The sequence below is a fragment of the Anas acuta genome, chromosome 8, assembly GCF_963932015.1.
Source record: "Anas acuta chromosome 8, bAnaAcu1.1, whole genome shotgun sequence".
NCBI lineage: Eukaryota > Metazoa > Chordata > Aves > Anseriformes > Anatidae > Anas > Anas acuta.
In genome coordinates, this window is record NC_088986.1 from 21,573,800 (window position 1) to 21,601,627 (window position 27,828).

The 27,828-nt window shown below is 57.3% G+C and overlaps 1 protein-coding gene and 1 long non-coding RNA gene across 10 annotated transcripts in view; one reads left to right on the forward strand and one right to left on the reverse strand.

Moving 5' to 3' along the window:
* Positions 1-14,908, forward strand: part of LOC137860334 (zinc finger protein 92-like) — a 34,025-nt gene extending 19,117 nt beyond the window's left edge. The window contains exons 6-7 of one of the 8 annotated variants that reach the window (XR_011098845.1): positions 46-10,745; positions 14,603-14,908. The gene's annotated coding sequence lies outside the window, so the exon portion shown is untranslated. Of the gene's footprint in view, positions 1-45; positions 14,352-14,602 lie in introns of those variants that run through there. The other 7 variants (XR_011098840.1, XR_011098842.1, XR_011098838.1 and 4 more) reach the window with 7 other exon arrangements.
* Positions 12,325-27,042, reverse strand: LOC137860337 (uncharacterized). 2 transcript variants are annotated; one of them, XR_011098849.1, is made up of 4 exons: positions 26,873-27,042; positions 21,419-21,669; positions 13,657-13,717; positions 12,325-13,385 (listed from the first exon to the last, which is right to left on the reverse strand). It is a non-coding gene; the product is annotated as an uncharacterized lncRNA (long non-coding RNA). The 2 variants fall into 2 exon arrangements; XR_011098848.1 differs by lacking the exon at positions 26,873-27,042 and having other exon boundaries at positions 21,419-22,632.
* Between the last annotated feature and the right edge of the window lie 786 nt (positions 27,043-27,828).

Below are 27,828 nucleotides of genomic sequence, written 5' to 3' on the forward strand. Positions count from 1 at the left end.
GTGTGATTTCATGTGCTGTTCATTTCACTTTTCGTGCATTTTTAGCCCTTCACCAAGACACTTGGCTCGGCAGCACCAGCAGCAGGAGTGTGATGTGAGGGCACGAAGTGGCTGCAGGCTGCAGGGGCTGGAAGGTGCAGGAAAAGCCATGGCTGGAAGCAGTGAGGAAGACAACCCTGCCTTGGCATCGAGTGCAGAACTGAGCTGGATCCTTCACCGCTTGCTCTGTGTCCTGATCACCCACGAGTCCTGGAAAAAATCACGGAGAGGGGAAAACAACGAACCCACGAACACACTGCGTGCTGTCAGTGCCCTTCCCTGCAGCAGCGATAAGGAATATGCAGGCTTTGCAGTGGGGGAAGGAGCCTGTTTCATCCCAGCAGCAGATGATGCCTATCTCCTGGACATTGCCTGTGCCACGTAAACCTGCTGGGGCCCAGATTGCTGCCAGCGTTATAAACCTCTGTCATTCTCTGGGTGCCGGTAAGCCTTATCTCTTCCAGGGATTCTTAATTAACAGGGAGTGGACTTTGCCACCTGTATTGTGTTGTAGAAACCTTCCTCAAGGTTCTTCACAGCCAAACGAACTGGGGAGGGTTTGAGAGGATGGAGGAAAGGAAAAACAAAGCGGTTTCTTCTAATGGCACCCTGGGTGGGCAGCACTCTGGGAGCAGCTGCAGCTTGGGCTCACGCTGACCCCCTGCTTGCAGGGCCGTACTTTGGCAAAGGAGAACATCACGAGGGCCCTTCCTGGGCCTTTGACGACTTAATGTCCATCTCTGTGCTCCCAGGGAGTCATTCACTGGTGGCCTGGGAAGGGAAAGGTCTCCATTTCGTGCCCCATCTATGTGTGAGGACAGGGCGGCCCTGCAGCCTGCCATCCCCATGCAGCGTGAGGAAAATGCAGCACGTTTCTCTTGTGCTCACTGCATGGGATGCAAAGTGCTGCTTAAACCCAGCAGCATGCACCATGAGGGGGCTGAGGGACCACGGAGGGTCGTGGAGATGCCTCAGTCCCTCCAGGTGACCTCGAAGGCCTGGCGGGGCGGCTGTAGGCCCGGCGGCCATGCTGAGAGGCCTGCAAAGCTTTGTGCTGCTCCGTCCCGTGTCCCCTTCAGCAGAGGGCACTGCGTGTCCGTGCACAGCCCTCCTGGCCACGGGGGGATGTCTTCTCCATGGCCGGGGCAGGCATGGACCAGCTCCCTGCCCGGCAGCCCTCTCCCCCTGCTCCCCGACAGCCCCCGGCTTGGGGTGATGGAAAGCTTGGGGCTGGTGAGGGGAAGGAGGAGGCGCTCGCCTCAGCGGCTGGCAAATTTAGATCAAACGGCAGGAAATCCGCTCTCGGCCGTGCAGGAGGACTTGGAAAGCGCTGGTCCTGCAGGAGGTCGTCCAAGACAAACAGGGAGCTGCCTGACGGGGCGGCCCCGGGCGGCCAGCAGGATGGGCGAGCGCTGGGGAGCTGGGACGGCCAAGCTGTAAAAGCAGCTGGGCTTCGTGCCTCGCTGCGGTCGCTGCAGGGGGGCAGGATGGTGCCCCAGCCCATCGCCGTCCCCTGAAGCCATCTGCTGGTTTTTTTTTGTACATCAGAACGAGATATTTGTCAGAGAGGCATCAGTGTAGGTCCCTGTGTCCTCCTTGGTGGGAGCCTGTGTTTGGGGACAGGCTTCGGGCTCTTCTAAAGGGACATGTTTGTGTGCAGACAGAGCTGAGCATCCCACAGGGGAAGGCTGGAGCCAGGTGCTACCTCAGGCTTTGCTGTATCAGAACCAGCTTCGATGCAGCAGGGACTTCTCCTCAGTGGAGGTCTCTTTGGCCACCGAGGCGGAGATCAGAGTCCCATGAGTGCTCTTTGAGGCACGTCCTGCTGGCTCTCACGGGGCAGGGAGGGAGAGTGGCAGAACTGGGGAGCGTTTCCTCTCCAGTGTCTGTGCTGGGTGAAACTGGGCTTGTCCGAGCACTCCAGGAACCTGCCTGGGAGCTCACTTCTTCACTGAAGCCTTATCAAGAGAGTGAAGGTGATTGTCCAGGCTTGCTGTCCTCGGGAGATAGCCTGCTTGGGGCTTTCCAACAGGCTGCAATCAGCAGCTGCCCTCTGACAGCAGCAAAGATAAAGGCCCCTGGAGGTCAGCATGCTGCAGCACACCCAGATGCTCAATCCCCAGCAGAGGAGCTCAGCTCGCTCCCTCCAGCTCCCTGCTGGACACAGGAAGGGGAGAGGTCCTCAGGTGGGTCCAGCTGGCGGCCGGGAGGCTGCTCCGAGCCGAGATAAGGGCCTGTGGCTGTGCCAGCCCACCAGATGGACGCGGAGGTGAGCTTCAGCAAGCTCTGCACCGTGTCCGTCCTGCAGGAGCTGGGCTCACTGGCTTGCCATCGGGATGCAGCCTGGGAGGCTTTCCTCAGATGAAGTGTTGGGAAAAGTCCTTGGCTGCTGGGCTCGCAGGGATTGCACAGCCCTCGGGCTGATGAATGTGGACAAGACCTCTGCTCGCCGCTGGCAGGCAGCTGGTGTGAGTGCTTCCAGAAGGCAATTGTTCTGTGCCTTGCAAACAGGTTGGGGTCAGGTTATTTAGTGCCCGTCGGTCCCCTTAGGAGCCTGCCTCGGGGACCTTCCCTCTCAATTGTTCGCAATCTTCCACCGACTTCCAGCCCAAACGCATCCGCGGCCGGCTTTTTGCTCATTTGTTCTGGAGCCAGAGGCCAGTGCTGGCACAAACAGCCCTTCTCCCTGCCCGCGCTCCTCGATGTTGATTTGAAATAGTCTTTCTTTGGCCTTGGGTTTCAGAGGGATGCATTTCAAAACCAGAAATAAATGGGCTTGAAATATTTCCCATAATTTTTTGCAAGATCTTGACCCTCTGATAGCAAGATTAGAATAAAGATAACAAGAAAATCAGCATTCAGGCTAGAACCACTGTTGTTAAAGTAGACAACCCAGCAAAGCCAGTACTTTTTGTTTACAACTGAACTCATGAATTTTTAGATATTAATGTATGAAGGATTGAGTAAACAACCATTGTGCCTCTAAGGAATGAGTCCCAGGCTGTCCTGAGCTGGAATACTTTGTACTTTCCTGATTGCCTTCCAAGAATTTCAAATTACTTTGTAGCAGAAAAACAAGCCTGCTTCACGAGACGTGTGCGAGCTTCTCGGGGCAGCCTTAATTCATCCGGGCTGTGATGTTTTTGGGGCAGAGCTGTGCATCAGGGCCCGGGACGCTGAGCACAGAGGTGTTCACGGTAAGGTGAGGACAATGCACGGAGAACAAACTGCTCACAACAGCAGAGCCAGCCAGGCTCTTCTCCTTTCAGGAGTATCTGGGATGCTCTCAGGCTTGGGTGCACAAGAGCAGCCCCAAGGACCAGGTGACAAAGGGATGTGTGGCCACGGCGTGTCCCCAGCACCGTGCTGAACTCTCCAGGAGGCTGCAGCCCATGTTACGCACCCACAGGCTCCCCGGGCTTACCAGGGCGTTTCTGAGCACGGTGACCCTGACCACAGGCTGTGGTGTGCTTGCAAATTGCCCCATATTCCTGGGTTTCCTATGTGAGTGCTCTCCAGGAGCAGCCAGCCCCTTTTCTTCAACCAAAAATAATGTTTGGAATTGGAGACCAGGGTGATTTAATGTCCCTGCCTCTCCTGCGCGGCCCCAGTGCCATTTGCTTAATGTTTGCACTCCTGTTAGTGCAGTCCTGCCCTGGCATCGTGGCCGCGCTTTGGCAGAGTGGGCAGGATGGGTCCCTCGCTACCTGGGTCGTGCTTGGGTATGGATTCAAAGCCAGCAGCCTGGAGCTGTGGAAAGAGTCATGAATTCGGGTTACCAAACCATCTGCTGGCTGCATTTTGAGAAGCAATTAAAGCAAAATTGTTTCCAGCCCTTCTGTTTGCAAGATGTAGTTTGAAGAGAGCTAGCCAAGCCAGGATTTGCCTGATCCTGCCACAGCTCCAAGTACGAGTTAATTTGCTCTGGTACCCATGGTGTGAGGTGATGAGATCCCCCCCGAGGAAGCATGCTGGTAAGGGGCTGTTAGCAGAGAGGCTCCAATGGCGTGAAACCCATGGAACCCATTTTGGTTACCGTATTTGTTGCTTTGAATCAGAAATTGTTAAATAGGGTAAAAAGTGTAGGGCGCAAGACCCCTTCTGTAGGGTGGAGGATGGTGGGGAGGGGACTGCATCGAGATGCCCCTGCAGAGATGCTCTGGTGGTGGCCCTGGCACCCATGGGACCCAGACCCTGTATCCAACATCCTTTCCTGATCCCAAGCCCCTTGGCTTTGCCTCCTCTTGGACACTGAAGCTGGTCCCCTGTGGGGACAGTTTGCCTTGGTGGCACCTCTTGTGACTGCTCCTGCAGTGCTCTGGGTGCAAGGCGGAGAGAAGAGGTGAGGTCTGATGTTATGGAGGTATTTTTTGGGCTGAAACATCTCTTTTTTTTTCCATCAGGAGAAGGCAGCAGCCTCAGTGCTGAGCCTTGATGGATGGCGGGGTGGGCTGTGGGATGGCATGGTGGTGGCTGGTGGTGTTGTGGGATTCGAGCATCACTAATGGGCACGGCCAGCTGAACTGAGCCTGGGGAGAGGCTGCGTATCGGGGGGAAAACAACCTCAAGGGGCTCAGAGGGAGGCAGGAGAGGGGTCCTTCTTGGCTGGCGGGGCGGGATGCTGCTTGGTTTGCAAGAAAAGAAGAAAAGAGCCCCGAGAACAGCGCCGAGCTGAGCCGGCTGCTTATGCAAGAGCTGGCAGCGGGGCCGGTTGTACCGAAAGCCCGCGGGTGCCAGCGGGGCGCGAGCAGCTCCGTGTCCTCCTGTTTGCTCAGCAGCTTTCGTGTGGCGGGGGAGCGGGGCGAGGGCGCGAGATTCCTGCACACTGAACTCCTCTGTTCCTCTCGGCGGGGTAAACAGGACACAAAACAAAGCCCCGAGCCAGCGCTCGCCTCCGAAGTAGTGCCCTGCCAGCCCTCCGGGGTGTGCGGCGGTGATGGGGCTGTGCTCAGCTCCTCCAGGGGGTTTCTGGATGCTGGCGCCGTGGATGGATGGATGAGGGTTGTCCAAGGGTGAGGAACCAGCAGGAAAAAAGGGGGTGAAGCACCCCAGAAAGCGTGGGCAGGGATCAGACAACCAGGCCAGCATCCTCGGAGAGCTGAGATACGGTGAGCCCAGGCACTGTGCCGATGCCGACCAGGTTGGGTGCCCCCTGCAAAGGGATTCACCGTGCCCCTTTGTGGGGGACCGAGCCCCATCGGATGTGCGAGGAGGGAATGAACACCACCCCTCTCTGCACTGAGCTCCCTGCACGGGGTGTCACTGCTCTCGCAAAGCCCTGCTGCTGTGTTTGCAATTGCCCCGAAGGAGTGGTTTCCAGGCTCCCTCGTCCCCAAGCGAGATGCCTGTCAGTGACAGAGGGCGATGGGGCTGACCTCAGCCCTTTCCCAACGCGCTGTTAGCTAATCCAGCTCCCCGGGGACACAGCTGTGGGGCTGGGCCCCCGCCAGCCCGAGCCTGTGCCAGCTCCCCTGCGTTTCCACAGCGCCACGATTGCACCACCGCAGCCTTGTGCGGGGCAAGGTGAGGAGGCAGGGAGCAAGCGCTCGCTGCTGCACCTCCACACGCTTCTGGGAGTTTCCTTTCAAGAAGGGTTTGCACCCAAGGCTCCCGTAGCTACCTTGAAGTCACTCGGTAGGGGAAAAGCAGTGGCCAAGCACAAGGTGTTTTGGAGCTGCTCTGTGTCCTGGCTGTCCTCCCCATGGGATGCTGTGGGTGTGTTATCCCCAGCGCCCTGCCCTGCTCCTCGCAGCGCCTCGCGCAGCGGCACCGCTGGCTTCTGCTCCCCAAAGGAAGAGGATTTCTGCTCCAAAAGCTCTTTTGCTTGCCATGACCTGGGGGCTGCGTGCCCTGCCCGTAAAAACCCGTTGGAAATGCAGAGGTAGGGAGGGCAGTGACCACGGGATGCCAAACCCCAGGGATGCAGCGAGGGATGCAGGAGCATGCCGGGGGTCTGGCGGCTCAGCCTCCCCCCTTCACCCCGCTCTGAGGCGCAATGTGGTCACAAGCTGCGTTCGCAGGAAGGGATCAAGCTCTCAAAAGCAGCGCGGGATCAAAGCTTTCTAAACACTCAGGGCATTTGGCCCGGGAGGTTTTGTTCCGTCTATTTATAGCAGTGGGGCCAAGCGAGTTCAGAGTTGGAGGCAAACTTTTCCAAAGCTGGGGGGGACGTTTGGAGCGGGGAGGGGGGAAAGGGAGCTCGGCCAGGCCCGTCTCCAGCAGGCGTTGACTCCTTCCCTTAGGTATGTGTTGCTCTCCATGACACACCAACAACAAGCCCGCATAGCAGCGCCCGGCCGAGGCTGCAGAGATTGAAGCAAAAATGTGAATTGGCTGGGAAGGGGAACATGAAATAGAGAGTTTCCAAACAGCAAAGCCCAGTTTGAAAGTGAAAACGGTTTCCCTACCAGCATGTTTCTGCCCCCGGGGCACCATCCTTCAATGACAAGTATGCTGGTATTGTTTTCCAGGGGAAGGCTGGTGATGATTTCAGGGCAAAATAAAGGGAGAGGGCTTCCTGCAGCGTGTGCCGTGCTTAGAAATGGAGAGGAGGGGTCTTCTAACCCTTCAAGGTGACACTTTGGCGACGTAACCGAAGAACACGTTGTTTTTCTGTGCTACTCCCTGTGGTCCAAGCCAAGCAAACAAACCCAGGAGCACAGATGTGAAGCTGTGCCACGGTCACACCGCTGCCCTCGCAGGAGCTGGGGTTTCCTTGCATCCACCAAGTGACTGGCGCTAGCAGTGCTTCATAGCGAGGGGCACGAGCAGCACGCTTCGGATACACAAAGCAGCTTTGGCATGCCTAGATCCCCTCTCTTGCTGGGAAGGCTCACTACAGGTTATAAAAATACCTCGCTAATTACCAGGAGCTTCCTAGCACGCCGCCAAACCTCCACTGCTCTGTGGGAGCAGCATCTCCGAGCTCGCTTCTCCATGAGGAAAGGGTGCAATTAGGCTCGCAGGTAATTATAACCAGCGTAACGAGGGGGTGGCTTGAGGAAAGGGGGTTTGGCAGCCGGGTGGAGTCCAGCCCAGGTGCTCTCCTGGCCGGGGTGGTGCGGGGGTTTGGCACGCTGCTGCGGGCTGCAGGAGCTGGGTGCTGGTAAGCGTGTTAGCGAGGCACACAAGTGTCCCACGTGCGTGCCCCGGGTTGTTTTCAGAGAGAGGAATGCACAGCTGGAAGGATTCCTTCCATCTCCACCACCAGAGGAGCTCTCCGGAGGCAGAGGGTGCCCATCCTGGTGGGGGAAGCCGAAGCGTGCTCCTTCAGGGAACACTGTGAGAGCCTGGTGGGTTTTTAGAGGGAATGGGGTGACCTGGAAGGTGGGAGCAATGACTGATGCAGAGCTCAGTGGTGTAAAACAAGTCTTTGAGCTTGAGGAGCAAGAACGTACAATAAGAGAGGACTTGACATTGTCTGAAGGTGGCAGAGAAGAGCCTTGGACTATCCACAGGTCTTGCCGTGACCATAAGACACCGCCTGAGTGCCATCATGCGAAAGGTGGATGCACTTTTAGGGACTCTCATTACAAGGTTTCTCCATTGACACCAAAACCTTCAGGGAAGCCCCGCCAAGACCTCTGCTGGAGCAGCAGGTACAGACCTTCCCCCAGAAGATCATCCTCCGGGTAACTGTCCTTCAGATGGTCTTCATCCCCCTGCAGATCCTCCTGCCCCCAGGAAACGTGGGGCTGGAGCGAGCGCACGGCCACCCCCTGACCTGGTTGCTGGCTGTCCTTCCCCACCTTGGCTCTCCAGCTTGGCAGCAGGCTCTCAGCCTGGTTTCCACCCCTACCAAGCAGCAGAAAATGTTCTTTTTTTCCTCCTAATGACGGTGACAAGCGTTCACCTCTCGCTCTGTACGTGTCCGTGCTCTGAAAGCCCGTCCTTGTGCTTGGTGCTGGTGTTCCCAGCTCGGGGCTTGGGAAGGGTGCACCAGCCAACTGGACAGTCCCCCGTTCCGCAATTAACAGACAAAATGCCCACCACTGTGGCTGGAAAGAGGTTTTAATTAAAATCCCTTGGTCTTGGCCCCGGCCGGACTGTGAAGAGGAGGAGGGCAGGGGCCTGGGTCATGCCTTGGGTCACCCCAGCAGAGCATCCCTGAGCTGGGGCTGGAGACAAGGCAGGGCCTGCTTTTTAATTGCGTGCTTTCTTCTCCTTTCTTTTTCCCTTGGGTGACCTGCCCAGTGGACATTTGCTGATAGGAGCACAGAGAGCCCAGCCGACAATTGGGACAGGTCCACAGGTCATTTGAGTCCTAATGAGGAACCCTGAATAGACGCTCACATCGCTCTCAAGGGAAAAGCACCTCGCCCTCTTCTCTAATGAGCACGGCTCTCAAAATCCCTTTGTCTTGGGCTTTGCTTGGCTCGCAGAGGTACACGGGGACACGTCTTCTAGGCTGCCCTCACCTTCCCTGCCTCCCCTTCCAGGACAGTGCCTCGCTGTGCTTGGTGGCCAGGGAGGATTTGGCGGCATCACGGTGAGCAAAGTACGGGGCTGGTGGGGTCACAGAGCTGCATTATGCGGCTGGTTTGGGTCCGAGGCACCTTAAGGCCACCTAGTTCCAGCCCCCAAAGTCCCATTCAACTTGGCCTTGGGCACCTCCAGGGATGGGGATACCTCCAGGTGGATGATCCCTCCGTGCACGTGCCCGTGATGTGGTGGACGTGAGCTGCAGGTGCTGCTTGGAGTGATGTCTGCTCCCCTGGGAAAATTAACAACAAAATCCCACAGCAAAACTCACGCAGACATCACCCAAAAACCCCCAGGAAGCTGGAAGCAGGACGGGGTCCCGCGTCACCCCGCTGGTTTCCAAAGTAGCCAGCCCCCTGGGCCTGTTTGTTCCCGCTGCTCAGGACAGTGATGGATTTTCTGGCCTGCATGCTAACGAGCGGGCAGAATTAAGAAATAACAGCAGCTGAACGGGTGCCAGCCCCGCAGCTTGGCACTCCAGGGCCAACATTAGGATCTCGCCATCCCGTGATACCCATCAGCACGGCATCTGGGCTGCTCCAAAATACATTTTTTGAAAACTCGGGCTGCTCAAGTAACTTTTAGGGGTGAAAGCCCCCCTCTTTTTCATGCTCCAGGCCCAGAGCCAGCCCTCATGCAGCAGGATGGAGCAGACATCGGGCACCGGGAGTGGGGAGAGGGTTTTCCTTTTTGCTTGCTCTCTGGCCTAGAGAAATCAATGGGGTTTTACACGTAGAAGAATAAAATCAATCCTTTCCTGCTGCCACTTCAGTTTCTCTCCCCGGATTTGGGGTATAATTTTGGGGTGTAAAATCCTCGGAGAGTCTCAGCGTGCGCTGCTGAAGAAGGAGATGGCACCGGGATGAACCAAGGCTGGTGGCCACAGGCAGGTGAGCAGTTGGCGGGTGGGTTTGGGGTGGGTTGTGCCACGCACAGCACTGCGTGTCCTGTCCATCGGCTGCCTGTGGACATGGCGTGGAGGAGGGGGGATGAAATTTTGGGGCAGCAGCAGGGGTATTTTTTTTTCCTCTTCCCCTATAAAAATGCCCATTTTGATACCAAAGCCTAGCAGACAAAGGGGTTGGCCGTGCTTCTCCCCTCCCTTTCAATCCCCTTTCTGCACGGTGACATTTTCCCCTTCCAACCCCTGCTCTTTTATTTATTTTTTTTCCCCCTTTTCCCCTCCTATTTCCCCTCCCTCCCCCAGAGCCCCCCCGGGGGCAGCCCCTGCCCTGGCTGGGTGCCCACAGCGGCTCTCCCGGGACAAAGGGGACATTCAGCCGGGCACCTCGCCGTGAAGAACAACCCTGGAGGGAGAGCGGGACCCCCCCGCCACCATCCCCGTCCCCCCTCCGCCTCCCCAAATGGCACCAGGGATAGAAACAAAGCGGCTGAGGCCGTGTCCCAGCACACTGGCGGAGGCGAGCTGGAATCCAGCTCCACAAAACGCGCCCTGTGCGCGCTCCACGCGCGACGCAGGCGCACGGGTGTCTCCATCCCCCCCCCCAAAAATCTCCAAATCTGCCCGGTAACACCAAAGCGGGCTCCCTTTTTTTCCCCAAGGCCCCGGCCAATGTGCGCGCTGCCAAGGCGGCGTCGCAGGGAACGGCATGTTTTCCTCCCCTGCTCCCTTTCTTCCTCCCCGCTTGTTTTTCTGCGGGGACGGAGGAGGAGGAGGGGAGGGGGGGGGCGCAGGGCTCAGCTCGGAGGCTGCCCCCGCTTTTGCACACGCGTCCTTTCCCGAAAAAAAAAAAAAACAATATAAACAACAAAAAAATACATATATATTTCAAGGAAGCCTTGTTTTTCATCGCAGGCAGAGCAGAGATTTTTTTTAGGAGCGGGATAAAGGAAGGAGGGGGGAGAAGAGCAAGGCAAGCAGGGCTTCCCCCTCCCCAGGTCCAACCAGATCTTTTCTGAAAAGCCCCTGGTTGCTTTCCCACCCCCTCCCAGCTCCTCTGTTTTTCCTCTCCTGGCTTGCAACAGCTGCTGCGCTTGCTGGAGGCTGGGCTGCTGTAAATCAAGCCGTGCCGAGGCGCCGGGAAGCGGGTTTATAGCGGCTGCTGGTGGGGCTCCAGCCCTCCCCAAAGCGCCCGGGGAGCAGCCGGTGTCACCGAGCACACGGGGTGGCGAGGACGGTCACCCCATCGTTCCCTCTGTACAGCCTGAGCCCCCCCAAACCATGGCTTTCCACAGGTGCCTCCAATTCAGAGGATAATTACAATGTGAAAAAGAATAATTAACCAGTTTGGGGGTTTCTGGCTTGTCTGTGGGTGAGTTTGCCAAGGAGGATGTCAGCAGGCAAAGCGTGAGCTGCGCTCAGCGGGGTTGGGATGGGGAGCATCAGGTCGCGGTGCCTACCCCTGACATAAATACAGATTTTTGGCTCTTTGGCAAACTTTTGGCCAACTTCTCCCATGCTGCCTGCTCACACACACAGTTTCTCCAGGCTGTAGCAACCGATGAGAGCCAGGAGCCGGAGCCGGAGGAGCTCTGTGTGCTCGGCAGCAGGTTCGCACCCCGCCGAAGCCTTGTCCCAGCAGCGGGCCAAACTGCGGGGCAGGAGCTGGGTTGTGCCAATCTTTTGGGAGATGTCTGCAAGAGCCTGGCGAGGGCACGATGTCCCCATGGGGAGCTCCACCCCAGGGAGAGGCCGAGCCCGGGGCTGCTTGCATAAACTGTTTGTGCAGGGTGAGGAAAGCCACGGAGCAGCTCGGGACGTCCCGTGGCAGCTGCCCCGCGTCGCCTGCCAGCTGGGCCGTGCTGGATCTGCACCCAGGTGGTGCTTCTGGAAACAGTTTTGGGGTCTTTTGCTCCTTTATCATCTGTTTCTCAACATTTGCCCCTCTCCTTCAGTCCACCAAGTTATATCGTTATAGCAGCCAAAAAGCTCCTGTGGTGCACAGCTCACCGGCACCACCGGCCGCCTCCTGGCCCCGCACACCTCCGGCACGGATGCCGAGGATGACACAAATTTGGGTTGATGTGGTTGCAGGACGAATAAGGATGCGACAGGAATAAGGATAAGCAGCGACACCGCTGCTCTGGGTGCCGTGGATGCAGAGCTGGGCAGGGGGCAGGTGCTGGGAACCCAGGGCTGGTTATAGGGGATCCTACAGGACACCATGGTATAGGATACAGGCACGGTGTGTAGGGGATCCTACAGGACACGGGCAGGGTTTACAGCCAGTTGTAGCAAACACCAGGCAAACCACCAGCTCAGGAGCTGAATTTTGTATGGCACGTGTCACGAGCTGCAGGAAATGGGCTGGTTTTCCCAAATCTAAAGTAAAACGAGGAGGATTTCAGGGGTTACAGCCAGCTGCACCTTCCCTGCACCAGCTCTTCATCCTGAGGTGGCCCCACCTTCCTCACACACCCTCCGATCCAAGGGGGGGGAGCGCAGGGGATTTATTAAATCCCTTGGGAGACAGATTTAGGGGCTGTGGGACATGCCTGGTCAGGAGGAAATTATTCCGAGGGAGGCTGGTATTTTTTCCAGCCTCGGTGCCTCGTGCTGCCCATTCCTTCGCACTTCATTAAGCTGCTCCAGCCCCAGCCACGGCGGCAGGGGGCTGTAAATCAGCACCACGGGACCCACCTTTAGCCACGGACACTCGGCCACGAGCCAGCCCGAGCAGGGATCGGAGAGGAGAAATAAGATTTACAGGGGGGTGAGCCTGGGAATGGCGCTGGACAGGACTCAGGTGGGAGTTAGAGCTCTGGTAATGTGGCAGGGCATACTCCAGGGGCCAGATCCCGTGTCTGGGTGTCAAAGTGCAAAGAGGTGCGAAGCCTGGCATGTGGACGTGCACGCCAACGTATTTATTGCCTCTCCGGGGCTGCCTCGCATCTCAAATTTATGGTGCAGCCTCTCTCCCAGCAGCGTTTCCAGGACCCTGCGCTGGTTTCTAGGACCACGGGGGTGACTCCGGCGATTGGCATGCAGGGGGTTGCTCCTCGGCCCCCTCAGCCCGGGGGGAGCTTTTCCTCTGATCCCTGCAGCTCGCATCCCTGCCGCTCGCCTGCTGCACGCTGCAAAGCCGGCCTGGAGCTGAGCTCGGATGATTCCTTCCAAATGAAGCTTCCTCCGGTAGTAAAATATGAAATAAAAAAAAGGGAAATGTGGTTTGTGTTGCAACCAAGCATTATCCGTGCCCCGTGGCTCTGCCCCGTGCATGTGGTTACCTACACAGGTGTGGCAAATCCCTTGGCCCCATCCAGCCCCAGGTACCCTCTGCTCCAAGTCTCCTTTGCACATCTCCATTCTCACACCCCCAAAAAGGGAAGCCCCAAAGCCCCCCAAAAGCTGACGAATTCAGGAGGTCAGGCTCACCCCCCCCGTGCCTGCATGCCAAGGAAGGCCGGTCAGTTCTGCCTGGAAAACAGCTGCTGCTGGAGGTTCCCCTGCTGCTCTGCTCTGCCTGGGGCTACGAGCCCTCTGTTTCCAGCAGGAAAAAAAAAAATACAAATAAATAAAGAGGCTTTGAAACGTGCCTTTGCAGCCCCTTTGTCCCCCTCCTGGTGCCATCCGTATGGTTTCACATCGGCAACACAACCCCCCTGGGCAGGGGGGGCGAAGCTGACCATCCTCTTCCTCGCTCACCAGCTCGTCTGATGGACCACAACCATTTTATTTGATCAGGTTAGGGGACTCTTACAGCTTTAGGTTTTTTTTTTCCAGGGCAGGAGCATCCAGAGGCATCACCAAGGGCTCCTCGGGCAGAGCCGACCGGGAGCCCGGCTCCCCAAATGGCGCAGAGGAGCTGGAGAGCTGTGCTGCTTTGGGGAGCGCTGCGGGGAGCAGGCCTTCAGCCCTGCTGCCTGAAGAGGGGGCAGTTCACACGGCCATCGCTCCCACCGGCCTAGAAATTGGGAAAAAAGAAACCTTTAAAGCAGCTTATTACGTCTCTGGCGCCTTTGGGGATGGAGCCCTTTTGGAGACGGGAGCCCTCTTCTGCTACGGCACCGTTGATAAGGAGTAACCCAAGTCCTGGCTTGCTGGCGAGCTTTGCACAAGCAGGTGCAGAGCCCCATGCACACCCCCAGCCCCTCTTCAAGCTCAGCACCCCCTGTCCCCCAATATCCCATCGTGTAGGGGCCCACAGGCAGCTCTGTGCATCCCTCCCCTCGCACCAAAGCCGGTGTCATCCCCAGGACACCTCTGATGAGCCCAGAGGGTGTGTGCACAAAGGTCCTCATTAGCTGGGGAAAAAGATGTGGAAAGGCATTAAAAAAATTTAACCCCTGCTCCAGGATCTCCGTAGCTGAAGCTGAGAAACCACGCTGCAGGTTTGGATGGATAAAAATCAACTGTGCTCCTGTGCAAGTCTCCGGAGGAGCTGGGCTTGGAGCACGGCTGTGCCGCGAGCTGGCTGGCTGCTAGGACTTAGTGCATGGCCAGACACATCCCGTGCCTGTCCCAGAGAGGTGACATTGCAAAAGGAAACCTGCCCAGAGGCAAAAATGAATCAGGCTGTGCCACGGTGGAGGCACAAACCCTGTCCTCCAGACACGTGGAGCTCCTCTCCTGCTGCCCAGCACCTGGGGATGCCCGGGCATCCTGCACGGGGCACGGCGGGGACCGAGGGAATAATGAGGTGCTGAAAATAAGGAAGCAGCAGGCAGAAAATAAATCACTCGCGGGAGCCCAAGGCTGGGAGCTGCGTCGGGAGGCTCCGGCTGGCTACGCCCTGATTTGTGGTCTGACCTCGGCCACGCTGATTGAGCTGCTCGGGCCCTGGCTCGGCTGGCTGGAAAACCGAGAGGAATAAAAAGCCGGACGGCGGGGCTGGGCCCGGAGTTTGCTTCTGCAGATAAATTGCCAGGAGGTGAGGAAATTGGCGGCGCACTCAAACAGCCTGTCCTGGTGGGGCGGCCGTGGGGAGGGAGCTGGAGGCATCCGCTGGAGGATGCTCACGCCCCAGCAGGTGCCTGTATCCGCCTCTCACAGTGAAGATTTTATCTCGAGGCACCTCTGGCACCTGCAAAGCTTCTTTGGGGGGACCCCGAGTGATGAAGGAATTATTAAAGCTCACGGGGATGGAGCAGTAACCGCACCCTGCTCTCATTTTCCCCACAGCCCCCAGCAGCAGGAGCAGGTTCCTTCTGTTCCTGATCCCATCTCTGGCCTTTCTGCGGCTGAAACAGCAAAAGCAAACGGAGAGTTGTACCCTGAGGAATGGCGCGGATGCAAGAAGCAGAAAAAAAATCCCCTGTTATATATAAAAAGACATATATAAATGCTCATTTAGTGTTCGTCTGGATGCCTGCCAGAGCTGCATCTGCTCTTCAGACGGTCGAGCGCAAGCCCACTATCTGGCTATTAGATGAGAAGAATTTCAATAATTTTTGGCACGTGTAGGGAGAGGGGGTGGGTACCTTGCTGGAGAGCCTTTCTGCACCTAAAGCTCATGTCCGCTGAAGGCTGTATGAAGGCTACCAGCCCATGCGTTGTTATTTCTCTTTTTTAGTGCTTTCCAAAGCTTGCACCGTTTTGCACGCTGAGCACCACGGCCAAACCAAGCGAGCGGCAGCTACCACGAGGTGGGCTCACGTCCTTGGCCTCGTGCTGAGGGCACTTTGGTGAGACTCTGTAAACATGCCCAGTGTACTTTTCTTGGAGAAAAGCTTCAGGGACCAAACGCCCTATTGCTGAGTGCAGGGATGGGACAACAAAATATTAAAAAAAGGAGACTCCTAAATGTCCTTTCACCGCCACTCCAAGCAGGTCCACATGCAGCTTTTCATTGCAGCGTGCTCAGGCCAGGCTAAGCAGAGTTACCTGATCCATGCTCATGTGCCTCCTGCTTCGTGTGCAAGAAGAGAATAAAATATCTTTAGTTCTGGTTTTCACACGAAATTTCATGGATATTTTCTTCTTTCCTGTACCTGCAGTTTCCCATGGGTTTTTCACTCTGGAAAGCAACGCTCAAAAGGACTTTTGGGCTGTGGGCAAGACACCCTCAAAAGCCCTTTAAAAGCCCACAAGGCGGTCTTGTGCAGACCCTAAAATGCCACCCCTGGTGCCCCACAGCACCAGCTCAGCAAATCAAGATTTTCATGATAAACTACCTCAGGAAACCCTCAGGACACCCCCAGCTCACCTCTCTCCATGGGCTGGCAGAGCCCGTGGCACCCCTTTCTCCCTTGTTCCTTTCCATCCCTCTCCATAACCTCTTTGGAGAGCTTAAAGCCATTTATTTGAAGCCAGGGAGGGAGAAATACAATTAGCAGGGCAGAGATTTATCTCCTGCAAGGCCCCCAGCAAGCAGCGTGTCTGCTGAAACAAAAACCTCCATTTGTTTCGCCCCCATAATTGCATGAGCAGCCGCGGATCCGGGGATGAAGCATGGCCATTCCCGAGGAGTCACCTTCGTCGCTGCTGCATCTGTGCCCGGTTAGCTCTGCCCAAGGCTCACGGGGCAGGAAGGACCCCAGCAGCTGGGGAAAACACCCCAAAATGGGCTTTTTCATTATATCCATCCCAGAAAAAGGCACGGGGTTGCTGAGCGGAGCTATCTCGGCTTTGGGGTGGGATGTTTGTCTGAGGTGCCCGGGATGGGAGCAGGGATTTGGGAGGGGAACGCTGCACCCCACTGGGTGCTTGTGTCGTGTGTTAAACTGCCTGGAAATCTCGGTGGAAAACACAAAATAGTGCTTAACTGGGAGGATCCCAAGCCCTGCTGTGCTTGGGTTTGGCCTGGGGTAGGGAACAGAGCTGGAAGGGGGATATAGCGAGCAGTAAAACATAATCCGGGGATTACAGGCAGCAATTAGCACAGCTCACAGTGCTCTGTGCTCCTTGCCTGCAGGCTCAGGGAGCAGGGTGAGCACCTCCAGAACCAAGCTCCCCAGTTTTGGGTAGGATCCGTCCCCTGGGCTTACACCACGCTGGGATGCCCGCAACACGTTGGCATCACCAGTCTTTAAGGAAATTTGCACAGCAGAGCTTGGAGGGCTCCAAAAAGTGTTGGCCCAGACCTGTGAGCAGGGGGAGAGGTGCTGGGGGCCGGGATGGAGCAGGAGCTGCACCCCGTGCCCAGCCCTGCCCTCGCCAGGGGGAGCGGGCAGGTCGCAGGCAGCTTTCCAGGGCTGGGGATTAATTACAGGCAGCGCTTGCCTGCCAAGGAGGTGTCAGGAGGCAGCGAGCAGCGCGCATTTCCCGGCCCCCGTGAGCCTGTTTTCCGAGGAAGACAGCTCGCATGATAAATCGGCACAGAGGTTTCGCAAACAGCCTGGGCTGAGCTGACCCCCTCGGACAGCTAATCCTGCGTTTCTCAAAATCCGGGCCGCTTCCCAGAGAGCCGTGTCCAGGAGAGGGCAGGGCTGGCCGTGGCCAGCAGGCATTTCGGGAGCTGGCTGCTGCCAGGATCTGCAGCCAAGGTCAGCAGAGGGTTTCACCTTTTTCCTTCTTGCTTCGGGAGCAGAGCCCCTCGCGAAGCCTTCAGGCTGGGGGGTTTGTGCCTTGTCCTGGTGCGGAGCCATCGCCAAGGCTTTTCCACGTGTGCCCCGGAGAACACACCTGACGTTAACAGGGATCGCTTGCGAGAGGAGCTGCCCTTCCAGGAACAGGGGCAGAGCCCTGGCTGCTGTTTTGCAACGGGCTCAGCCCCTTGGCAGGGATGCTGGAGCCTCACCAAGCAGCGCGGGAGCAGCAGGGCTGGTGGGAGCCCACCTTGGTGCATCCCCAGCAGCTCTCCCCTGGCCAGCCCGAAGGCAGGAGATGCAAGAAGTGCCCTCTCCATGGGGAAACGCACTGGGCAGCTCGGCGAGCCCCTGCTCGACCATAAGAGCTGTAGGAAGCGGGTAGGGAGGAAGGTTGGGAGCTGAGGAGGAGGATGGAGGAGCAGCTGGGTGGGAGATGCCCGGCACATGGACCACCAGAGAGTGGGAACACTTTCTGCGCGCTGCTTTCTCCCGAAACAGCTCCCTCCCCTTATCCCCTCCGGCGACTCCCCTGGCCTTGCCCTGGCCGCAGCCCCTGTTAATGTTTAGCCCCCTGGACAGGACAGCAGGCTGGGGTCACCACAAGGGAGGTGTCACCCGGAGGCGTTGTCACAGAGGGGGGGACACCTCCTGGCACCAGGGGGGGACCTGCGTGCCCGCTGCCGTCAGCGGGCACCTCCGTAAGCCCCCGGGCTGAGCCGGGGCCAAGCAGCTTTGCCTGGGGCATGCAAGGGCAGGTGGCCACGAGCCACACGGAGCTGGTCCCCAGGAAGCTGCTGGCTTCAGCCCCCCCGGGAGGGTCACGGATGAGCCACGGGGTGATGCTCGGCACGAGCCGTGGGGTGCTCGGGGCTGGGGGGAAAAATAAAGCCCAGCGGGGGGAAAAATACAGGTTCCTCGTAAGCAAACAGAGCTGGACTTTATTGCCTTCGAAATGCAAGCAGCACAAACAGAGGCAAAAGTGCAAACACTGATAATGCCCAGAACATTTTGAGCTGTGCAAACAAGCCAGGGGTGGAAGGGGGGGGGGTGTTGAAACGAGGGGGTGATGGGGAGCGAGTGTGGGATTGCTGCGATGCTGAGCCGGGGCTGGGGGTGGGGGCAGCCCCCGTGCAGCCAGGGCAGACGCGCTGCATGCACCCTGTGCTCCCCAGCAGCTCGCTCTCATCCTCTCATCATGCCTCTCCCTTCCCTATGTGGTGCTCCCTATGCCGTGCCATACACCCTGGCCCTTCCCTGCCGGCTCCTTGCCCCCAAGCCCCGTTGCCAGCACCTGTGCTCCTCGGGGCACGTTTTGCAGAGCACCCTGTGCCGTGCACGGGAGGCTCAGCCGGTGCCACCGGCCAGCAGAGCACCGTAGGTGGGGATTAAGGTCCTCAAAGGATGTTCAGGCGTCGGCCTCCTAGGATTTAGGATTACCCAGCAAGTTGGGAAAAGTCGGCCACTACAAAGTGGGTCAAAAAGAAAAAAGGGCGAGACCAGGGGCTGATCCCCGGAGAGCCAGGGAGGGTGCACACCGTGGTGACACTGGCTTCTGGAAGGCTCGAGAAAACCGGCTAGAGCAGAGCACATAAACCAGCAAAAGACAGACAGACTGGGGTGCATTCTCTTGGTTTTGGACAAAATGATTTATTTACTTTTAATCTAAACCTTCCTTTGCCTCTGCTCCTAACGTTGCAGTCTCCCCCGAGTGAGGATTTGGGAGATTGTCCCAGTTTGCCTCAATTTGGAGAGGCCAGCGTGCGAGTTCCCAGCTGCAGAAGAGAGGTGCTAAACGGCCCAGGTGACACCAAGGGTAATTTCATCCTGGTGTGTCTTGTTGGTACCCCTAATAGTAGAGCCCAGAAGGAGATCAGAGTCCTGTGCCTCAGACAGAACACATAAAACCAGCAGTGCCCAAATTTTCGGGGGGTTCAGCTCAGCCCAGCTGCGCCCCCGGACCACCTGAGCCCCCCGACGTCGCAGAGGATGCGAGGGGCGCTCGACGTCGCCAGGTTTTCAAAGCAAGCCCAGCTGTACCCGCCCCTTGGGGCACTGCGAGCTGTCAGGCTAAAAATTCACAGCTCCCCGGAGAGCAGGGAAGCTATTTTAGTGGCTCCAGCACTGCAGCAGCCCAAATTATTTCCTGAAGCCTGCGTCAAGCTATTCAGGCATCTGGCTGTGCAGGTATGAGGCAGCTCGCTCAGCACTGCTGCTCCGTGACCATTTTGCTGTGTTCCCACACTTGCATTTCTTCTCTTTGCTACCAGGATGCAGGGAAATTATTATTTTTTTTCTGGTTCAGGATGGGGAAATAAAAGGATTTTGTGTGTGCGTTGTGTGTTTGTGGCACCCGTGTGGCCTTGGAGCACAAAACTCACCCGTAGCGGTGACTGCATGCACCCAGCTCTTGGGCAGAAAGTCCTGTGGGATGCAACACTCGTGCCTGGCTTACCTCGGGAAGAAAACCACCAGGTTGCTGCCCATCTGAGCGTGCCTGGGTTTCCTCCGAGGGCAGCTCGGTGCCCTCTGCCAGCCCCACGGCGGGGTCAGGCGGCCGCATCACGCGCCTGCGCATCGCCGCCGGCTGGCACTCGGCAGCTGCTCCCCGCGGGTGCCAACAAATCCCAGCCTTTGTGCCGAGTCGCTCCCCCCCTTGCCTCCTGTTAATGGCCCCTTTCTGCGCCCGGGGAACGTGATCCTGCATCATCCCATCCTGCTGCAAACCCCAGCACTGCTGGGTGCACATCCGACCCGGCCAGAGCCTTGGGTGTGGAAGCAGAGCCAAATTTTGGGGTGCTCGGGGGGCGGTGCGTTGAGAAAGGTCCCTGCTGCTGACGGGCAATCCTTCTGCATTTGGCTTCCACCAAAACGGGCGTTGTTCTTCGATCACTGCAGAAGCATCTCCCCGTGGCACGCGTTTGGCAACCAAAGAGCCCAGCGGGCACGGGGAGCCGCCGTGCACGACTTGGGGCATCCCAGCAGGAGGGCTGGAGCAGGGCTGCTATTTGGACGCTGTCCGGGAGCACTAAACACCTAGCCAAGCTGTTCTCGTTTGTTATTCCGCGTTAAGGAAATCTGCACCATTCTCCTGTCATCCTCCCCATCCCGGAGGATAATTGATGCTAACGTCATTTCATTCTGCTCCAGCTGCCAGGCTCGGGAACAGATGTTTTATTGTTCGAGCCGAGCACAAAACAAAAACCAACCCAAAAAGCAACAAAACCCAGCTAATTTGTGCTTGCGGTGAGGTTAGCCGCAGCTTCCTCTCCCCAGAAACACTCAGAGAGGGAACGACAGCCCCAGAGAAGCCCCAGACCTCCAGGAGAGGCAAGATTTATACCCCCAGCACAGATTCGTGCTGGTATTGCCAAGGAGGACCACAGAGCAAGGATGCACATCCTTAAGCATCTTTGGGAAGCTACCACCAGGCACGCTGTGGAGCAAGTGGAAAATGCTGCGCTGGCTGCCAAAAGGAGATGTATTCAAACAAAAAAATGCTTAAAAAAATTAAATTTCCTCCCCAAGCCAACCCTCAAGTGAATGGATATTTCATATTCATGTTCTCTCTGGCACGAGCGCCCCTAAAGATAAGTGTGGCACTTCTCCCGTGCAGGAGCAGTGGGAAATGCTGGTACCTGACACTCGAAGCAGGGAGGAAGGGCACAGCTCTCTCCTGGCCGCTCCTGCAGACGGTTTTGCCGTAGGTGAGAGCTGGCCCACGAAACAAAAGGCTCCAAAAGGCAAATCGCTCGGGTGCTCTTCCCTACACGGCCAGGGCAGGAGGCACGGGGCTGCTGGCAAAGCTGACGTGAGCATCTTTTGACACCTCCCGGTGTGTGCCACATGCCTGTCATTGCTGCTGGCAGCATATTGGGTTTTCTCCCTCTTCCACGAGAGGGAGGTGGTACGGAGCTGGTCCTTTGGGGAAGCTTTGGGTGCTCCAGAGCTGCTCCGCTTCTCCAAGAAGCCCACGGCGAGCTCCGTAGGTGCGCAGCGGCTGTATGTACCCGTGCACAGCCGAAGCAGGAAGCTTTGTGAGCCCCAGCAGCCAGGCAGGGGCTGCTTTCGGTGGTGATTCAAGCCCTGGGACGGCCGCCTGCTTGAGTCACTCGCCGTCCAGCCCCAGCCCTGGCTGGATGTGTCACCCCGGTGCTGGTGACAAGGTCTGTGCGCAGCCAGTGGTGTCACGCTGCCGGCCACGCACCCTTCCCGCATCACACCCAAGTGATGCTGGCACCCAAAAACCTCCCTGCAGCCCACGAGCACCCTGCCACTCAGGCTGCAGCCAGCAAAAAGTGCCGGTGCTCAGCCCAAAAACCTCACAGCCCTCGTGGCTCTCAGCAGAGGGACAAGAGGCCGTAGAAGAATTGCATCAGCAAGCCCTGAGACGCCTTCAGGAGATGTGCTGGCCGGCTTTAACCCCCTTGCATCTCCCTCTGCTCGCTGCCCTTCCCAGCTTTTGACTCACCACGCTGCCGACTCATCGGTCCCTCCAGCGAGCACAGTACGCTCTGGCCTTCTCCTTGACGTCCCCGAGGTCCCCACCCCTCCCCGGGACGGGGTGACGCTGTTTCGGCACCCGGAGCGTGGCCCCCACCTCCGTGCCCCAGGACACTTGAGCCCCGGCTCAGCTGCTGGCTGTTGGAGGAGCGGGACGGGGACACGGAGCTGCAGGCTGGAATTTCACTTGCTGCAGGGACCTCGTGCCTGCGGCGTGCTCTAAAAATACAAATAAAGCGGCGGGTGGTCAGAAACCCACCCTGCTCCTGCAGAGGTCGGCCAGCCCCTGCCCGCCGCGCCTGCAGCAAAGAAATCAAGCCGAGGGCTTGAAAAAATGGCCTGCTCCCATCCTTCCCCACCGTGAGCTGAAGAATATAGCTGGAAATCCACAGCTGCTCTCTGAAATCCTCTCCTGTGGCTGTGCTGCCCAGCCCGTGCGCTCCATGTGCACCCAGATTTATTTTTTGGGGGTCCCCCCCCATGCTCCCCGCTTTGCTCAGCCAGAGCAGCCAAGCTCACCCACCGCTGTGCCAAAAGGGCCTCCCCCATCGCCCCGCACCCCACATCCCAGAACACGGCACCCTGACACCCCGAGGAGCCGCCAAGGTCCCCGGGCGGGGAGCAGCTCGCGCAGGGCGCCGATCGAGTTACAGGCCAGCTATTGTATCATGTTTACTCGCTCCCCGCCGCATATCCTGTGCTCGGAGGATTCCTGGAAGCCGGGGCCCATGTCGCACCCTCCCTGCCCCACAAACACGCCGGCCGTGCCGAAAGCAGATCCCTGCACGTGACCGTGGCCAACCCCATCCCTCCTCCTCCTCCTCCCTGCTGCATGCTTATCGCTCCGGGCTCCAGCACAGGGCTGGCTCCATCTCTTTTTATTGCTGATTCTTTTCCCCGCCTTGCCTTCCCGTCTCTTAATTCAAAGCAGAAAGGGTGACTCCGGCAGGAGCGAGGCGAGGGAGCTGGAAGAGCCCAGCCCAGGCTGCTGGCCGAGCCCTGCCCTGGGATGAATCAAGGATGTGAGTCAGGGGCGAGCCCCGAGTGGCACCGACAGACCCGGGGCTCTGTGGGGTCAGAGGATGCTGCAACGCGTCCCCTCACCGTGCCAGGGTCGTGCTGCTGCAGGAAGGCTGCTGGTGGGCATCACTCCTGGGAAAGGCCCTGAAAAAAAGCAGCAACTTTCATTTTTCCCCTCTCTTTCACCCCTGTTAGCCTCCGAGCAGTGCTGCTGGAGGGAGGAGAGGTCCTGGGAACGGCTGTCCCAGCCTTTGTGCACTCTGTGCTTCCATTTCGAGACCCACCTCCTCCAGCCTTCGTGCTGGCACAGGATGAGGCCCCTCTCCAGCCCCTCAAGCCCCTCTGTGGTCACGGGGGGAGGACGCTGGGTGCTTACAGGGGCTGCTCAGAGGGAACTTCAGCCTTACCCCATGCCCTTCTGGACGGGCATCACGCAGCCAGCAGCGAGCAGCAGGGTCCTGCCCACAGCATCACCCCTTTGCAGGGCACACGAAGGCTTTGTGCGTCTGCATCTTCCTATTTTTGTTCGAGATCTCTTTTTAAGACAGGCTGTTAACTATCCTGAGCTGACCCCAAGGTTTCCCTCGGTTGTATTTACCCGTGCAGGAACCCAAACCTCTCAAAGACTTGCAGTGGGCTGATCCGCAGCGTGCCTGCCCTGGCACAGCGATGATTTGGGAGGACACCCGTGTGGATATATGCGTGTGAGTTCTCTGGACACTCACTTTTAGCTTGGTGTCCCCATCACATCTGCGTGCTCCTGCCGCCTTTCCGTCACCCACCCTCCCTCCCACCTCCCCTTAAGCACAAACCCATGTGTAAGCCCAGGCACGAGCCCCGCTAGCAGCCAGGCTCCTGTCAGCACCCACTATCTCCCTGTCCTCAGCGAACTGCTTAAAAATACCAGTGGGGGGACATTGCTGCGCCGTAGGCATTTTCCATGGGGTTAGCACGGCCAGACCGGGTCATACGCCTACTTTGAGCAAGACCCTAATAGTCCTCTCCTCGATTCCCAGCACCGTGGAGATGGGACCGCTCCGTCCCAGTTCATCCCAGCTCCCACATCGTGGTGCTGAGCTTTGGCTGAGCACCAGAAGAAAGCTTCCAGAACCCTCTGTCCTGTTTCAGGGTGCTTTTTGGGGTGCTCCCTTCCTGCCCAGCTGGGGACCGAGTGCACTGCCTCATTGTGCCAGGGCAGGGAGGGTTTTGCTGGCCGTATTATTCCGAGCTGGCCCGGAGTCCCAGCAAAACAAAAGCTCCTTCCTTGCCAAAAGGAGGGCTGGTGAGAGGCAGCCACTGCAGATGAGGGCTGGGCTGCTTTCTGGGCTTCCGAACTCTACATTTGGGTGTTTAAATTTAGCCCTAGATGGGAATTTTGCAGATGTGAGCCCTTCTGGTCAGCCGGCAGCGCGGCCGGCACCGACAGGAGCTTTTGCCACGGGCTGTGCCCAGCGAGTGCCCTTCCTTCCCGGGCAGACCCCTGGCCGCCCACCAGAAACCACCCAGATGTGCTGGGGGGAGCCACGATGGCTGCACAGGGCAGCCCATTTGGGGATAATCTGGGGATTTTTGGCCACCTCGAGACAAAGGAAGACGCAAATTCTTCTCTCTGCTTTAGGCAGATGGCCAGCCTGGCCACAGAGGACACACCAGACACGGTGGAGATGTCAGGGGATGATGGAGGCACTGGCAATGCCTTATATCGCCTGTTTTTTTCTCAAAAGTCTTGATGGTTTTGGCCTCACGCACTCCAGTCCTTCAGGCTGCCCATCCTTGCCCTGGGACAGGAGCCAAGCCCCACGCTTGCATTTTATCCCCCTTGTTGTCTCCCAATCTCCCAGAGCATGGTAAATGGCTTCCACGAAAAAGCCTTGCTCACAGCGTCTCTCCCCTCTGCATTCAGACCCCCAGATAAGAAGGATGTTCTTCTTTTCCCCCATAAACATGTTTCCATAGTGCTCGACCTCGCACCTGGGATGCTGGGCACGGTCCAACGCTGACCCCAGGCTGCCCAGCTCCGTGGGCCCTGCTTGAGGTGGCCACTGGAGCCAAAGCAGCCGAATACGAAACCAGGAGGAATGCTGTTTATTTGCTGGAGTTCTGCAAACAATTAATATGGCCTTGTCCTTTGGATGAACCTGGTTTGATAAGGATCCTATTCGTATTCCAGGGACTCCTTACGAACAGAAAGTTGAGTGCAAGAGAGAAATCCAGCTCCTGTCTGCCCCGTGCCTGCAGGCTCCTGCCCCTGGCCAAAGAGAGATGCTCCCAGCTTTCACGTTTTTTGGTGTTGTTTTTTTTTGCATAAATCCATGAGAATTACCCTATAAATGAGAAGGGAGGGACAGGGAATGGTGTGGAACTGCTCCTACACAACATGGCACAGGAGCATTTCATACATCATTTCCCCTGCTACTGCCTCCCCCAGAAACCCAGACCCGTCACATTCAGACCCGATGTACATGGCCAGACAGTTGTAGCCAATTCCTTTATACCCCAAATTAGAATACAAGGATAATGCAAACAGCCTTATGCCCAGTCCTGTGTCCTATTAAAACTGGAGGGCAGCTGATCCTCTCCGCACGCAGCTCCCTAGGGATGAGATGGGTTTCGCTGCTCTGCAGCAGGATTCAAGTGCTGCAAGGATGCTGCACAGAAAGCTTTTGAGCCCGGCAAGTCTCTAGGAAACACAAAAGTAGCTTTGTCCACAGTCTATCAACCCTCTTTTTCTTAAATAGCAATTCTGACTCAAAGACAAATACTCAACGCACTCAACTATGCGCGTCTCTCTAGGAAGGAATCTGCGAGCGCACGCGGCCATGCACGGGCTGGGAACGGCAGCAAGGCAGCCAGCCCTGCCGTGAGAAACTTCTTACCACGAGGGGAACCCCGTGCCGCTGTAAGGATTCCCTGAGTCCCTTAAAAATATGCTCTGCTGAATTTGTGGCCCGTCAAGAAACAGGGATGTAAGGAAGGTGCTGCCTAATGCATGAGATTATCTTAAGACCATCTCATAATCAAGCTTAGATGCTCTACCGAAGTGTTGATTGATCCTGAAGAGCCTTAGAATGGAGTTGAACTCGATTTAAATTAATCTGCTGTTCCTAAAATGCCCACCTTTTCCCTGAGAAAAGGTTCTGGTCACTCAGAACACCCGTGGGGAGCAGAGCTGAGTTTCATGGGGTCTTTGCCCTGCAGAGACTTCGTGATGTTCCTCCAGGGTGGGCTGGGCTTGGAGACAGACTTGATAACCGAGCAACACTAATAAATCCAGTAATAAATCCACTAATAGATCCACTAATAGATCCACTAATAGATCCACTAAATAGATCCAAAAGGAAAATTAGCAAGCTACGGGCATAACAAGAACATTTTGCAAACTCGGTCTTCATTGCCCCAAGTCATGTCTTTGCTTCAGTTTCCCAAGAATCCCTGAGATTTCTGCAGAGGCTTCTTTGGCCTTGGCCAAAGGAACGTGGTTTGGGACTCCAGCTCCTCAGGGTCAAACCCTGTTCCCCGGCTACACAGTGCCACCCCCTCGCACTTCTGTGTGGTTATGTAAATATATAAAGCAACTCGCCGGGTTTTTACCACCCTGCTAATTTATAATCGGGTGTGTACGAGAGCAGACCTTCCTGGGTCAAATCAAAGAAAAAAATATAAGACAATAGAGGTGATTTTTGTGTTTAAAACACTCCCAGTGCACCCTAGACCCCTGCACACCTTGCTGCAGAGGTCACAGTGGGCATCCCACCAGCAAGGATGCGGGCTGGGGCTGGTGAGGAGGACAGCCCCGCATCACCAATCCCCCCACCGGCAGCTTGTGTTGCCAGGGCCTTCAGGTCCAAACCTTTGGAAATGAGGTAAAAGGTCTGAATGTTTTTTTTCCTACCCTGCCAGCAGCCCCTGGCCTAGCACAAGTCCTGCTCCTGCTGGGCGCGGGAGGGCAGCAGCTGGGATGAAGGATTAACTCTCACCATCCCGGGGGTTTTCCAAATACACAGAAAGAGATCTGTCTGAAGGACTGAGGGATCCTCTCCAGCCCCCCAGATACGGATCAATTTTAAGTGGATTTCATTCTGGAGGACGGAGCTGCTTCAAAATCCCACGGGATGGGGTTTTTGCATCTCAGGTAGATCTAAGCATCCCTACGCCGAGGAGCATCCTAGACCTGGAAGGGCTCAATGCCCCCCTTCTGGAGCAGCACCAGCAGCCCAGGCACCCACTCGTGATGCCCCTGGGCACGTGAGTGTGCCCTTCGGCTGGGAGAGGAGGTGGCAGTGAGCTGGGCAAGGTCGGCATAGAGGCAGCTCCACGCTGGCATCACGCCCACCCGCTGCCCACCCACGCTCTGATGCTCACCCCGTCCCGGGAGGCAATGCATCATCACCCACCCACTCACCCCACGGCCACGCATCCCTCCCCACCGGGACCTCCCGTGGATGCTCCTCGAGAAGCCCCCATCGTGCTGGCCCTATCTGCGCGCCCCAATGCTGTTTTTTGGGGCTGGGGAGCTCCGCGCAGCCAGCCTCCCCCAAACCTCGTGACAGCACGGCCGGCGTCTCGCTGGCACGGGTTCAGGAAGCTCGGCAGGGCAGGGGAAGCACAACAAAAGGGCCTTTGTTTCTCCTGCCTGGTCCCAGCCCCGCCGTCGCACCTCCCAGGTGGGGTCACCTTTCCGCAGAAAAGCCTCCAGCGGAGCTGGGAGCGATCCAGGCAGGATGCAGCCCCAGGGATCCAGCCCTGTCCCCATCCCTGCCCATCTCCCACCCAAAGTGCCCCTTTCCCAGAGCCGTGGAGCTGAGAGCTGTGCAAAGCACTGCACGTGCTCTGCCTTCTCGCTTTAAGCCCTGTTTACGTGGGAAAGCCACAGGGAATAGGCTTAAAGGTGTCAAGCACCTGGAGTTTGCAGGGAATTGAATTATCTCCTACCGAGACAGCTAGGAAAACCCCAAATTGCTGCTGACACAGCTCCGAGATGGAGCCACAAACCTCCCAGCCAAGCACAGAGCAGGAGCAAGGCACCTGGTTTGGTGCTGGCTGTGTCTCTGCTTGCACGCTGCTTGTTTTCTTTCCTCTCCTGACAAACTCTGCCTTGCCCGGAGCCTGACACCAGCCCTGCCCAGTGCCAGCGCTGATCAGAAGACGCAGTCTGTCTGCCTGCGGGGATCCCACTGAGAAATAAATCTCCCCTCAGCACCGGGGCCAGATATAGCTACAGCAAAAGAGGACCACTTGGAGAGTATCATCGTGTTCTTTGTCTGCTCTCTCGGCTCCCTGCGTGGAGAAAGCCCACCCTGGAAAAAAACGCCCTTGGCTACCAAACATCTGCAACTCCAATAAAACATCAGCTGGGGG